General features: G+C 46.3%; 1 protein-coding gene across 1 annotated transcript in view; it reads right to left on the bottom strand.

Moving 5' to 3' along the window:
- The window catches only part of LOC137525529 (uncharacterized), a 103,265-nt gene extending 91,227 nt beyond the window's left edge, over positions 1-12,038 (bottom strand). Inside the window, exon 1 of the mRNA XM_068246656.1 lies at positions 11,984-12,038. The gene's annotated coding sequence lies outside the window, so the exon portion shown is untranslated. The remainder of the gene's footprint in view (positions 1-11,983) is intronic.
- Between the last annotated feature and the right edge of the window lie 1,757 nt (positions 12,039-13,795).

Here is a 13,795-nt window from a genome sequence, read left to right as displayed (position 1 = left end):
GCCCAGCCTCCCTGCTGAAGGAGCTGCAGCACCCGTAAGTGCAAAATTTAAATTTGCTAATATTGAAAAAGACACAGACATTGACTTGTTTTTGCGGTCTTTTGAAAAAGCATGCCGTCAGTATCGTCTGTCCCCAGACCAGTGGGCCAGACATCTGACACCTTTGCTGCGCTACAAAGCGCTTGATGCTTTCGCAGAATTGCCTGCGGAAAAGGATAATGATTATGCTGCTATAAAAGACGCTATCCTTACTAAGTACCAGCTGACGCCAGAAGCCTATCGGAAAAAGTTCAGGGCCTGGCAGAAAAAGTCTTCTGATTCGTACCGAGATGTGGCCAGCAGCTTGCTCACCACACTCCGCCAGTGGACACTAGGCCTCACCAAAGGGTCTTATGGCGTCCTGGAGGACTTGATAGTCCTCGAACAATTTCTGAACATTTGCCCTGCTGATGTACGACAGTTTGTGTTAGAACGCAGGCCGGCTTCAGCCACTGTCGCTGCAGACCTTGCTGAGACTTTTGCAACTACCCGGGTGGCTGATACCCGCAGAACTGTCCCATCCAGCTGGAGAGGAGGTCAGCCCAATACCTCGGCAGACCCTCCTGCCCCTGTGAGCCGTCCTCCACAGAGGCCACCCAGCGCAGCTGCTGCACCCAGGCCTGCAGCGCCTGGAGAGGTCACCTGTCACTACTGCCGCCAGCCCGGACACATGAAATTCGACTGTCCGGAGCGGAGACAGACACCACCAGCACCTGGATCATCTGCATCACCTGCACCTCACCCACAGCAGAGGCAATCCGCCAGCGAACCACAGCCTGGATCATCAGATGTTGTCCTGTTTGCCCGCGGAAAGGAAATCCGCGACCGAACCGACCAGCAGCAACTTGTTAGAGTGAACGGCAAAGTTGTCACCGGATTCCGAGACACCGGAGCTGACCTCACGTTAGTTCACTCACACCTTGTACCAAAGGAGAGCATCAGCTCCAGCCGATCCCTTGCCCTTACTGGAGTAGAGGGCACCCTTTTCCACATAGCCCACGCAAAAGTGAAGCTGGATTGGGGAGTGGGAGGAGTCCAAGAACGGGTTGTTGGGGTTATGAAGGATCTCCCAGTCCCTGTGTTGCTAGGGACTGATTTGGGCAAGCTTGTGTCCTACTATGAACCTGCCACGACTGCCTTGTCGCTCACGGAAGGAGACGGACTCTCCACCCACCACCAGGTACTTTATACACTTGGGGGAGCACCAGGGGGAGGCGGGTTGAATGTGCCCAGTTCAAGGGTACCAGGTTCAATAGTGCCTGCTTCAAAGGCACCTGAGTTTGATGTACAGACTGTCTGCTGTGATGATGCTGTAACTGTACCTGAGTTTACTGTACAACCTGTCTGTAATGGAAAAATGTCTATACCTGTCAATGTCATTACTGCATGCAATGATGACTTGAGTAATGTCCGTCTGTGCCATTCTGACAGTGTACCTGTGCTAGCAGTACCGCGCAGCTGCACTGCTCAGAACCCGAGCTCAGAACAGGTGGAGGGGGTTCCGGCCTCCTCCCCCTCCTCTGACCGCAGGGATGAGACCTTTCCGCCGCTGCCCTCGTGTGACATGAGCCAGTTGGCTGAAACTGACAGCGCCGTATTCTCAGCCGCACTACAAAGTGACCCAAGCCTGGAGGTGCTCAGGCAGCAAGCCGCTGAGCCCCTCGCAGACGGGGCCGCTTTCAAGGTGTACTGGGAAGGTGGGAGACTGTACAGTGAGTCTGTACAGCCCCCTGCAGGTAGATCCCACGCGAATACCAAATGGCTTGTGGTCCCGAGTGCGTTCAGGGGACATGTGCTGAAATCCGCACATGGTAATCCTCTGACAGGGCACTCAGGGGTCCGCAAGACACTTGCCGGTATTCGGAAACAGTTTTATTGGCCCCGGATGAACAGGGATGTAGCAAACTACTGCGGAGCATGTGCCGTCTGTCAGGAGCTGGGAAGGTCCAGGGATTCCCGCGGGGTTCCCTTAGGTCCACAGCCACTTAGCAGGGGAACCCTGCGTGGGCTGGCTGTTGACCTAACCAACCCACTGCCCGTTGTCAGCAGTCCCGGCAGACACCACGTCCGACTGCAGTGGCGCAAACGCCCTGTCCAGAACGGTCCATGTCGGGTCAACCCTGAGGGTAGCAGACCGCGACCGGTCCAGGGGAACCGAGCCACAGGCTCCAATAGGTTTCCCTGCCGCACCGGCAACCCGAGACCCGTCAGCCAGGTTGGCCGACACCGGAACGCTGATGGGCTGTCCTGGTGTCAGGGGGAACTAGGCCCAACAGCGCCAATGGCTGCTACGACGGATGTCTTGCTGACAACCCTCTACACAGCGTCAGGAAAGGGAGGTGTCACGGAATAGCCGTGAGAAACGCAGGTGAATCTAGAGAATTCACAGTCGCTTTCCTGATCGCTCCCTGTCGGATCTGTGTAGTCAGGCAAGCGATCCGAAAATGACATTTTTGTGTTGTTTTAAATCCAGAGATCTGTTCCCCTGTGAGCCAAAGCAGTCCCCTCACCCCTCCGGAATGTCGCACGTGGCTGGACTCCCTGTGGGGCCCAGCTCATTCCCCCTACAGCAGATGTCCCCATGAAAAGGACCAGGAAACTGTCTCCACAGGGGGGCCATAGAAAGCCAGCCGATCCGGCACCGAGCATGGGCCATAAGGAAAGCATGGGTGATATGATTTCCTGTCGGCATACGAAAACCGTATGTCGCACAGCTATAAAATTCATATCGTCTTGTCCGGTAAAATCTGGCCATCGTGCTGATATGAAATTCCTTGGGATAGACCGTCCGGTTATCGAGATATGAATCTTCTCAGGAGCCTGACCCGCTGGCTTAGCCGTGTCTGATGTCATATTAATCTGTATTTTCCAACAAGTCTGAAGCTGTTACCCCCCTAAATGTAACATGTATGGTTCAGGAGTTACAGCAATTCATAAGTTTAGCTCTAAAATCTCTCAGAGGGAATGAACTGTCATTTGCTGGTAGCTCAGAGGGGGCTGGCACTGCCACACCCCCAAACCAGCTTCATCAAAAGCACAGAGCCAGCAGGCGGGCTGGAGTCCTCCACACTGAACCATCTTGCACTCATCAGATGCCAGCTTGAGGATATGCTGGCATCCACCTGGTCTGAACTCTGGACTTTGAAACCAAGGACTTTATGATTCTTCCCACAATAAGGACATCTTTCCAGGAACTAAGTATTTTTCTCCCTTCTTTTATTTTTCATACTGGCTATTACTGTTTTAATAATTGTTGATTTTCATAATTGTCTGTATATATTAATTATTTATATTGCGTGAATAAACGACTTTTCCCAAGTCATTCACTGTTTCGCTACCCTGCTTATCAGCACACACAGAAATGATCCCGGGTCTCTGAAGATACGCTACTGTTTGTTTGTTGTTGGCTAGACAGAATATCGTGTGTTTAACCGTTTTATTCGCAGGATTAGTCAGTCAGTTAGTGGGCCCCACGGTCCCATAGTAACCGCGGTGGTGGCAGTTTACTCTGAACCAGTAGGTGACGTTGTAATTACCCGTGTCTCACAGGCTCCCTTCTGAGTTGTCTGCGGCTAATTCTTAACGGTTCCTGCGCATTGACTGCAACCAGAGTTCGCACGATCTGTGCGCTGGCACCGTTTAGAAGGCTAAGTGCGGTCAGCCACAAGGGCTCCTGTGACAGTGCATAATGCAGAATTAGTTGCATTACTTTGCACATCTAATATATTTCAGTAGCATCACCTTTGACTCATGTTTATTAAATTTTTCAAGCATTTTGCAATATTTCTGTATTTTTTCGTGCTGCAGCGATGATTTTTTCCGTGTGTGATGTGCGATTCACATGTGATGTAAGTCAATAAAAATGCGGAAAAATCGCATTTGTTATGTGAAAATCCCGTCCCATTTTACAGTTATTCGGATACGTTCTCATGTAAATTAACTACATTGGCATGCACACACCAATCCCAATCAGACAGATCACACAAAAATCAAAAACAAAACAAACACAACACAAAATTGCAGAGGAAAAAAGCAAATGCAAAATGTAAGATCTGGTATGTACAAAACATGAAGAATCAATGTGCATTTGCACGGATAACTGTGAGCAGCCTAAAGGGATATTCTACATGTTTGTCAATTTACTTTTGCTTTATGTATTTTATGGAAATATTTCTTTTGACATTTATGGTGCTTTTAAGATAATCTGGGAGATAGCTCTAGAAACAAACACAATAAACCAGGTATGATCCTCTAATAAAGGAGTACAAACTACTGTACTGCCCGTATAAAATGGCACCACCCACTAACTCATGACCTAACAAGGCTTCATGCCTTTCCCCTGTGTTTCACCTCCAATCCATTATTTCTCTTTTCTTTCTGATGTTTCCGCTCTCTTATTCCTCTTGCCTCTCTCCCCATATGTTCCTATCTCCTCTCCTTTATTTCTTGTGCCTCTATTCCCCCATATTATCCCTTCTGTGTCCTCTCCACCATACCTTCTGTGTCCTCTCCACCATACCTTCTGTGTCCTCTCCACCATACCTTCTGTGTCCTCTCCACCATACCTTCTGTGTCCTCTCCACCATACCTTCTGTGTCCTCTCCACCATACCTTCTGTGTCCTCTCCACCATACCTTCTGTGTCCTCTCCACCATACCTTCTCTCTCCTCTCCACCATACCTTCTCTGTCCTCTCCTCCATTTATTTTTCCTTTTTACCTAAGACCTTCTATCTTCTCTACTCCTCCATCATCCCTTCACTTTCCCTCACTCCCTCAACCTCCTCTCCTTCCCCCTCCCCGCATATAATCCTTTCTATTTCTTCTCTGATTCTCTCCTTTATTTCCCTCTCCTTTCTTACCTGTTTCATCCCCCCCCCCCCTCAGTTATCCTGCTGTACACTATATTATTCCTTCTTTACTCTCATCCCTTTTATCTCTTTCTTCTCTCCGCCTCCGTTAGCTTTTATTTTCGCTCCTCTCTTTAATTCCCCTTACCTCGTAGTCCCCTATTTCAACTTTTTTTCCTCTCAAGGGGAGAACCCCCCCCCCCTTTTCCTTTCCCAGTTCATAGAGTTTATATTCACCATTTTAAATCCATACAAATAGTTATATAGTCTACAGGGGCGTAGCAGTAGGGGTTGCAGAGGTTGCGACCGCATCAGGGCCCTTGGGCCAGAGGTGCCCCGAAGGGCCCTCCCTCAAATACAGTATTATCTCTCTATTGGTCCTGTGCTCATAATAATCACTTCTACAGATACTTTGAATAGTGGTAATCATTAACAAGCTGTTCCCCATCCCCTTCTTGCACCTCTGACACTGTAGTTGCCACTGGCAGATTTTGCTAGGTGCAAGCAATCAGCTTGCACCTGCATGTTAGAGCCGTCCCTGAAGGGTATTTCCCTCAGGTACTGGCTCTTGTCTGTTTAATTTTGCAGGTGTGCAGGGTTTGAAGGAACAGCCTATGGGAAGGGAGCCAGCAGTATATAAAGGGTCGGCTGCGTGGATCCTGCAGCCGACTGAAGCAAGCGTCTGACATCCCCCCTCCCAGTTATAGTTACGCTGTCGCGGTCATTGGGGTACCTTCTGGGTAATGTCACCCTGCGGGCGGACATTTGGTTAATAAAGTTGTGTGATGTTTTACTTGTTCAGTTATTAAATAAAACAAAAAATTCAATTGTTTATTATGGAAACATCTTTTGGTTACCCCAAAATAAATGGCCGCGGCCTTTTCGCCAACTGTTGTTTGTGTGTTTATTTATTATGATGCTATGATTTGTCTATATGAATGGGATGTGCAATAACATGGTGCGTCGTATCAATTGTTATGTACAGAGTGCTTGGGGGGCCCCATAGTAAAACTTGCATCGGGGCCCACAACTCCTTAGCTACGCCACTGATAGTCTAGATAGGGATAGTGTGGTCACACTGAAAACAAATTGCATTAACTAATCAGTCAGGGACTCAGGGATCAGAAGTTGTTATACTTATTATTAAAAGAAACACTATGATTTTGTTTATCTCTTCCCTTTTAGTACATTAAAAAACAAATGTAACACCATATAATGTGCTGTTATTGATATGTTATATACTGCTGCCTTTAGAGGGCATAGTTCCTTTAAGACTGCAGAGAATTCTGGAAGAGAGGCTGGAGTGAGCAGAGGCTGCTGGGAGCTGAGGTGTGGCTGGTGTGCCTAGAACCTGGTAGAGATGCGAAGTTCGGATCTTTTCAATGATCCGGATGATTCGAATCGGATCATTGAAAAGATCCGGATCTTTGATCCGAATCTTGGATCATTTTACAAGGGAAGTGCTGAGGCGCCAGGTGCTATCTGGACATACTGCTGTTGTGTGCTCCTTCCTATAATTGCCTGATGAAGCGGGTTTGACCTGCGAAACGCGTTGCGATCCTAATTGGAGTATACCAATAAATTTCCCTTTTGTGAATACACAGTCGTTGTGTCTGCTTATGGGAGGTGAGTCCACCACTGCCTCCTAAGCAATAATTTTAAAACTTTTAAATATTGTTTTTATCCTTTTGGCGCCTCTGTTCTCTATCATAATACTGATTGTATCCACCTTTGGTGGAGGGGGATACCCCTTCTTCTTTTTCAAGCCTACAGAGAGCGACTTCTTAATCCTGAGTGGGGACAGGCTAATCTCCTCACCTGCCTACACAGTGGTTGCCTGGAGGTAACCCTGGTTTGTGAGTATACAATTCATACTCTTTCTAATAATCCAATTATCTTGACATACTACACCATATCGGGCTCTCGGTTCTTCTCTTTTTCCTTTTACAAGGGAAGCATTCGGGGGTGAAATGACTAGCAGGACAGGAGAAGGGGAGGGGGTGGACACACAGAGAAGGGGAGAAGATGGACAGAGGGCAGGGAGTGGACAAAGAAGGGAGGAGGGATGAGCAGAAATGTTTGTTTGCACACAATACCAACATGCTGCAATCATGCTTTACATATATTTCACCTATATGTTCATCTGTATACTCCCAACTCCCATTCCCCAAAGCATTCCCAGAAGTGAAGTGCAGCTGTTTAGAGCAGTGCAGGAGGATCATATTGCACAGCAATCACAGTGCCTGCCCTGTCCTAGCCCAGCATGCTGCCTGTATTGTTACTGAGCTGTGCCAAAAGTTTCCAATGTGTTCACTGTGCACAACTACGGAACAGACAGCCTATAATGAGCAGCACATTTCAGCCAGTATTTGTGCTCTACACATATCTGGCAGTGGCACCAATGTCCCCTCTCTCTCATCTACCTGTCCCTGCAAGGCTGGCTCCCCTCCAACAGAGCGATCCATCTCTGCTTTGCTTCCTTCCAGGACCCCGTTGCCCGCTGAGAGGGGGCGTGCCGCTCCTGGCCCCGCCCCCTTTGCGATCCGAATCACTCATTTTGATGATTCGGATGATTCGACTCACAAAATAGATTCGGATCAAAGATCCGAATCGTTCATGATCCGGACAACACTAGAGCCTGGGAGTGAGGTCTGGAATGACTGGGACTGGATCTTCAGGCCTAAATCCATGGTAACAGTAAAAAAGGGCGCAGGAGGCTAGTGGACAAAAAGGGCGCCGCCATTCACTCCCATAATAAATATCGTTTAATGGGCGCCCAACAGGAAAAAAGGGCGCCGGAGAAAAATAACGTTTTAAAAGCGGCGCCCGGAGACTTAATGTTTTATAACTGCTCCTCATTATCACACATTATTTAATGATTTATAAATGTTTTAATATTATTTTTAAACGAAAAACCGCACAATATTTTTTTGAAACGTTATTAACCCATTCAGGTTCCGTGGTTTTCACGAGAGAAATGTTCACCTCCCATTCATTAGCCTATAACTTTATCACTACTTATCACAATGCACTGATCTATATCTTGTTTTTTCCGCCACCAATTAGGCTTTCTTTGGGGGGTACATTTTGCTAAGAGCCACTTTACTGTAAACGCATTTTAACAGGAAGAATAAGAAAAAAATGGAAAAATTCATTATTTATCAGTTTTCAGCCATTATAGTTTTAAAATAATACATGCCTCCATAATTAAAACTCACGTATTGTATATGCCCATATGTCCCGGTTATTACACCGTTAAAATTATGTCCCTATCACAATGTATGGCGACAATATTTTATTTGGAAATAAAGGTGCATTTTTTCCATTTTGCATCTATCACTATTAACAAGTTTAAAATAAAAAAATATAGAAATATTTCATCTTTACATTGATATTTAAAAAGTTTAGACCCTTAGGTAAATATTTACATGTTTTTTTTTTTTTAATTGTAATGTTTTTTTTTTTTTTAATACAAAACATTTTATTTGGGTACTTTTGGGAGGGTGGGAGGTAAACCATAGATTTATAATGTAAATGTGTGTTAATTCTTTCTTTTTCTTTTTTTCAGGTGTAGTATTACTTTTTGGCCACAAGATGGCGGCCATGAGTTTGTTTACATGACGTAGCCCGATACATTGATTCCTTGGCTACCGAATCCGCGGCCGGGAGTGCGCGTGCACGCGCACGATCGGCCGTGGGAGCGCGTGGTAGGGCGCATGGTTCCTGGACGTAGAAACTACGTCCAGGAACCAAAATAGGTTAATGCTTATCACAGGGGGGTCTTAGGTTTAGGCACCACCAGGGGGGTCTTAAGTTTAGGCACCACCAGGGGGGTCTTAGGTTTAGGCACCACCAGGGGGGTCTTAGGTTTAGGCACCACCAGGGGGTCTTAGGTTTAGGCACCACCAGGGGGGTCTTAGGTTTAGGCACCACCAGGGGGGTCTTAGGTTTAGGCACCACCAGTGGGGTCTTAGGTTTAGGCACCACCAGGGGGGTCTTAGGTTTAGGCACCAATACGGGGGTCTAGGGGTTAGGGGTAGGTACAGGGAGGGTTACTTACTAATTTTTTTTTAAACGTTATTATACGTTTCACTTTTTAAACGGAAGATTAACATTTTCACAATTGCCGATTTCATGAACATTATTTAATGATTTATAACTTTATAAAACATTATTTTTAAACGAAATATAGTACGTTATCCATGTTTATCGTTTAAAACCCCGCGCCCTTTTTTCCCAGCGCCCCTTTTTAATGTACGCTAAATCGATAGGACTGGCTTCCATTTGATTGCTGAGTGTGAAGAAGGGATCCTGTGACACAGATTTGCTGCACCCTGAGCTGAATCTTGCTGCTGGATCTTGGGGAAAGGATACAGCTGCCAGGCCAGAACTGTGTGAACCTGTGAAGTTGGTGGAGTCTGGATTGTACAAGCCGTGTGGACTTCAGAAGGAACCATTTTAGCTGGATTACAAAGAATCTCAGTCTCCTCAAAATTTCTGCCTGTGAGTTCTGCACCTGCTGAGTGACCATTATCAGGGACTGGCCCTGCACCTCATGGTAGGAACTATCTTTGCAGTGATAAAGGGGCAGTAACCTGGCTGAGAGGTTTAGGAGTCATACCACTCCTCTTACAACAAACTGTGGACAGTGCATGTCAGGACTGTTTGCCATAGCCTGCCATTCTGAACTATAGCCTGGTTAACCTGTCCCCTCTCACATCACTGGCATCTATGCTGTTATTGCTGAGTGCATCAGGAGTCTACCTGCGGCTGCAGCTTTTTCACAAGGCGCCCAACTGTGCACATAATGTTCCTTAAAGGGGTACCCCGAGTGCAGAACTGCATTATAGCCCACTGGCCAGTCGGGAGTTAAATAAGGTTGTGCTACTGATTGCATTTTCTTAAGTTTGTCTCTTTGCTATGGTTGTGCGTCTTTCGCCAGTGTAGTGTGCACTTCTTTACAGTGACACTGGAGGGGTGCAAGAGGTTACTACCGTGTGTTGATTGCAGTTTATTAAGCTTGTCCATTTGCTGCGGTGCGTTCTGCGCCAGTCTAGTGTACTCTTGTTTAGGAGTAACACTGGAGGGGCGCAGGAGGTGGCTACTTTGGACATACACTTTTGATGCACTTTGAATGTGTGAAGCATATTACTTTTATTGTTATGATCTTGCTGAGTTAACAAGTGTTTGATCAGTGCTATATTTTCTATTGCTTACTTCACCCCATTAGATCACGTTGGTCTGTGGGGAATAAATATATTGATTGATACTGGTGTCTGCATGATTCTGGGAGGCAGGGTGCCACTGGAGGCGGTATCCACTAAGAGGCCCCGTTACATTAATTAGCGATCCAGTCTGTCTCGCTACACAAGTGACCTGGTTAATCTGACAAAAGTATGTTGTATCCATGTACACAGATGTCTTGCACATTTACCGTCCCTTGACCCTCTGTCTTAGGATAACAATTGGACTGCATTTCTGTGATTGAACGCTTTTTGTTGTTACCCTCCCAGTGGCCAGCAGAACTCAAAGTTAAGATCAGTCAATGGAATGGAAACCGTAACCAAGCATTGAACTTCATCCCAATCAGTAGCTGATACCCCCTTTCCCAAGAGAAATATATTCCTTTTCACAAACGGATCATCAGGGGGCTCTGTATGGCTGATATTGTGGTGAAACCCCTCCCACAGTGTGATGTCACTGTGCCTCTTTAAAGAGGAACTCCAGCCTAAACAAACATACTGTCATTAAGTTACATTAGTTATGTTAATTAAAATAGATAGGTAATATAATCTCGTATGCACCCTGTTTAAAAAGAACAGGCAAATGTTTGTGATTTCATGTGTGCAGCCATCTTTTTGGTTGAAAGGAGGTGACAGGGAGCATGAGACACAGTTCCAACTGTCCTGTGTGCTGATCACCCCACCCAGTTGCTAGGCAATGTGAACAACAACATAGGAAATCCCATCATGCTTTGCACGGCATCAGGGTAAAAAGCCCGGGTAGTTTTCCTTGATGGGGCTGAGCTTAGCTAAAAAATGCAGCTAAAAATGATGCTTTGGTAAGAAAAACAAAGTTCTGATGCTGTGATACGGTTAAAGAAACACCAAGCCTTTTCAGTTCTGCTGAGTAGATTTTTAGCCCGGAGGTTCACTTTAAAGAGAACCTGTACTGAGTAAAAATATTTAAAATAAACACATGAGATAACTTCAAATGAACATTGCATAGTTACCTTGCCATCAGTTCCTCTCAGAAGCTCACCATTTTCTTCTGACAATAATCCCTTCCAGTTCTGACAATATTTTGTCAGATCTGAAATATATCAGTTGCTGTCAGTAAAATATCAGTTGCTGTCAGTTATAGCTGAGAGGAAAACTGATGTACCAGGTAATGTCCATGTTTCCCTATGGCTCAAGTGGGCGATGTTACAGTTTGACTGTGTGCTGACCAGAAAGCTGTTATGGGTAATGGCCATTTTCAAAATGGAGGACGGAAAATTCCCTTGATCACAGTGAACAAATAGGATGCGGGACAGGAGAAAGACACTGAGGAGTAGACTACTTGGAAGGTAAGTATGACTTGTGTATGCTTATTTTGACTTTTAATTTTCAGTTCAGGTTTTCTTTAAGGTAGTCATACATCTAGCAATTCTGAATCAATTGACAAAGCAATTGACTTTATTAAGGAAACGGCTTCAGTATGGTAGATCGAAAATCGATGGACTAGTGGCCCACACACTACAAACGATAGTCTATGCAATTCACCTTCACTAATTGATCCGAACCATGCTGTGTCTCTATGCTTTGAATGCAAAAAAATGTATTCAGAGTAGATCAAATGACGTGAACAGTAGCCTGTGCGAACGACCGATATCTTGCATCCGGCTCGATCCACCAAGCTGGTTGATTCGACATGATATTAGCCACTTTTCATTGACTGAACATACTGAAACACTCAATTCTCTCTGGATTCTATAAGATGATCGAATCAAATGGTCGATCGTACAGCCACATCATTAGATGTATGGCCACCTTTAGAGTTATCATGCCAAATCACCCCCCGCCTCCATCCCACACACACACACATTGCTTAGTACCTCTGCTTAGCCAATAGCAGGACATTAGCAGCTAACACCTCAACTGTAAGGATCATGTGACGTGTTTCCAGTAATCAGCTGACACAGGCAACAGCATTAACCCCACCCACCAGCTCGGAGACTGTAGTGGGGCTAGAGTGATGATGTCCGCAGGGCAAGCAAATCTATTTCAAAGTACTGAATTAGTAACATGTTTTTTTAATATGCTCCTAATAGAACCTTAAAGAGACTCTGTAACATTAAAAAGATCCCCTGGGGGGTACTCACCTCGGGTGAGGGGGAAGCCTCCGGATCCTAATGAGGCTTCCCACGCCGTCCTCTGTCCCACGGGGGTCTCGCCGCAGCCCTCCGAACAGCCGGCGACTGTGCCGACTGTCAGTTCAATATTTACCTTTGCTGGCTCCAGCGGGGGCGCTGTGGCGACTTTCTGCACGGAAATAGACGGAAATACCCGATCTCCGTCAGGTCCGCTCTACTGCGCAGGCGCCGGAAACTTGCGCCTGCGCAGTAGAGCAGACCCGACGGTGATCGGGTATTTCCGCCTACTTCGGCGCCGAGAGGCATCAGAGCGCCTGCGCAGGAGCCAGGAAGGTAAATATTGCGTCACGGCTGTACGGAGGGCTACAGCGAGACCCCCGAGGGACGCAGGACGGCGTGGGAAGCCTCATTAGGATCCTGAGGCTTCCCCCACCCGAGGTGAGTACCCCCCAGGGGCCGTTTTGTCGTTACAGTTCCTCTTTAATGTAAATCAATTATGACTGGAAAAAAAATGGAAAAGGAGCAATATTCATCTGGAAAAACACTGGAAAACTCAAAAACTGCTGCAACTCAAATACATCTGCATCCATCGATACATTTATAAAAATTGGCACTGGGACCAAGTAGAGCTGAGAATGGTTGATTCAGGGCGCTATACTATAGTACAGCGGGTCACACTACTAGCGCATCACACGGTATTTACAAGCGGAAGTAACGGTAATATTAATGGCAATTCAAGCCTCTTTGTCGTTCCAGGCAAGAAGTCCTGTGTTATCTTCCTCCCTACCAACCCCCCCCCCCCCCCCCCACCCCACCAAAAAAACAAAAAAAAAAACACAAAAAAACAAAACAAAAAAAACAAATCACAGATAAAACCATGTGCCGTATAGGGTGGATGCATAATACAGGGAGTCCCTGAGATACAAACAACATGCCAATCCCAATGTATTTAATTGCACACACCATTAGTGTTGGGCGAACATCTAGATGTTCGGGTTCGGGCCGAACAGGCCGAACATGGCCGCGATGTTCGGGTGTTCGACCCGAACTCCGAACATAATGGAAGTCAATGGGGACCCGAACTTTTGTGGTTTGTAAAGCCTCCTTACATGCTACATACCCCAAATTTACAGGGTATGTGCACCTTGGGAGTGGGTACAAGAGGAAAAAAAAATTAGCAAAAAGAGCTTATAGTTTTTGAGAAAATCGATTTTAAAGTTTCAAAGGGAAAACTGTCTTTTAAATGCGGGAAATGTCTGTTTTCTTTGCACAGGTAACATGTTTTTTGTCGGCATGCAGTCATAAATGTAATACATATAAGAGGTTCCAGGAAAAGGGACCGGTAACGCTAACCCAGCAGCAGCACACGTGATGGAACAGGAGGAGGGTGGCGCAGGAGGAGAAGAAGGCCACGCTTTGTGAGACACAACAACCCCGGCCTTGCATGAGGGCAAGAAGCGTGCGGATAGCATGCTTTGTACCGCCATGCAGTCATAAATGTAATAAAGATAAGTGGTTCAATAAACAGGGACCACGCGGCAACGCTAACCCAGC

Source organism: Hyperolius riggenbachi, chromosome 7 (assembly GCF_040937935.1).
Source record: "Hyperolius riggenbachi isolate aHypRig1 chromosome 7, aHypRig1.pri, whole genome shotgun sequence".
In the NCBI taxonomy this organism is placed as follows: Eukaryota; Metazoa; Chordata; class Amphibia; order Anura; family Hyperoliidae; genus Hyperolius; species Hyperolius riggenbachi.
The sequence above is the reverse complement of the archived record's forward strand: the minus strand, read 5'-3'. Positions and strand labels throughout refer to the sequence as shown.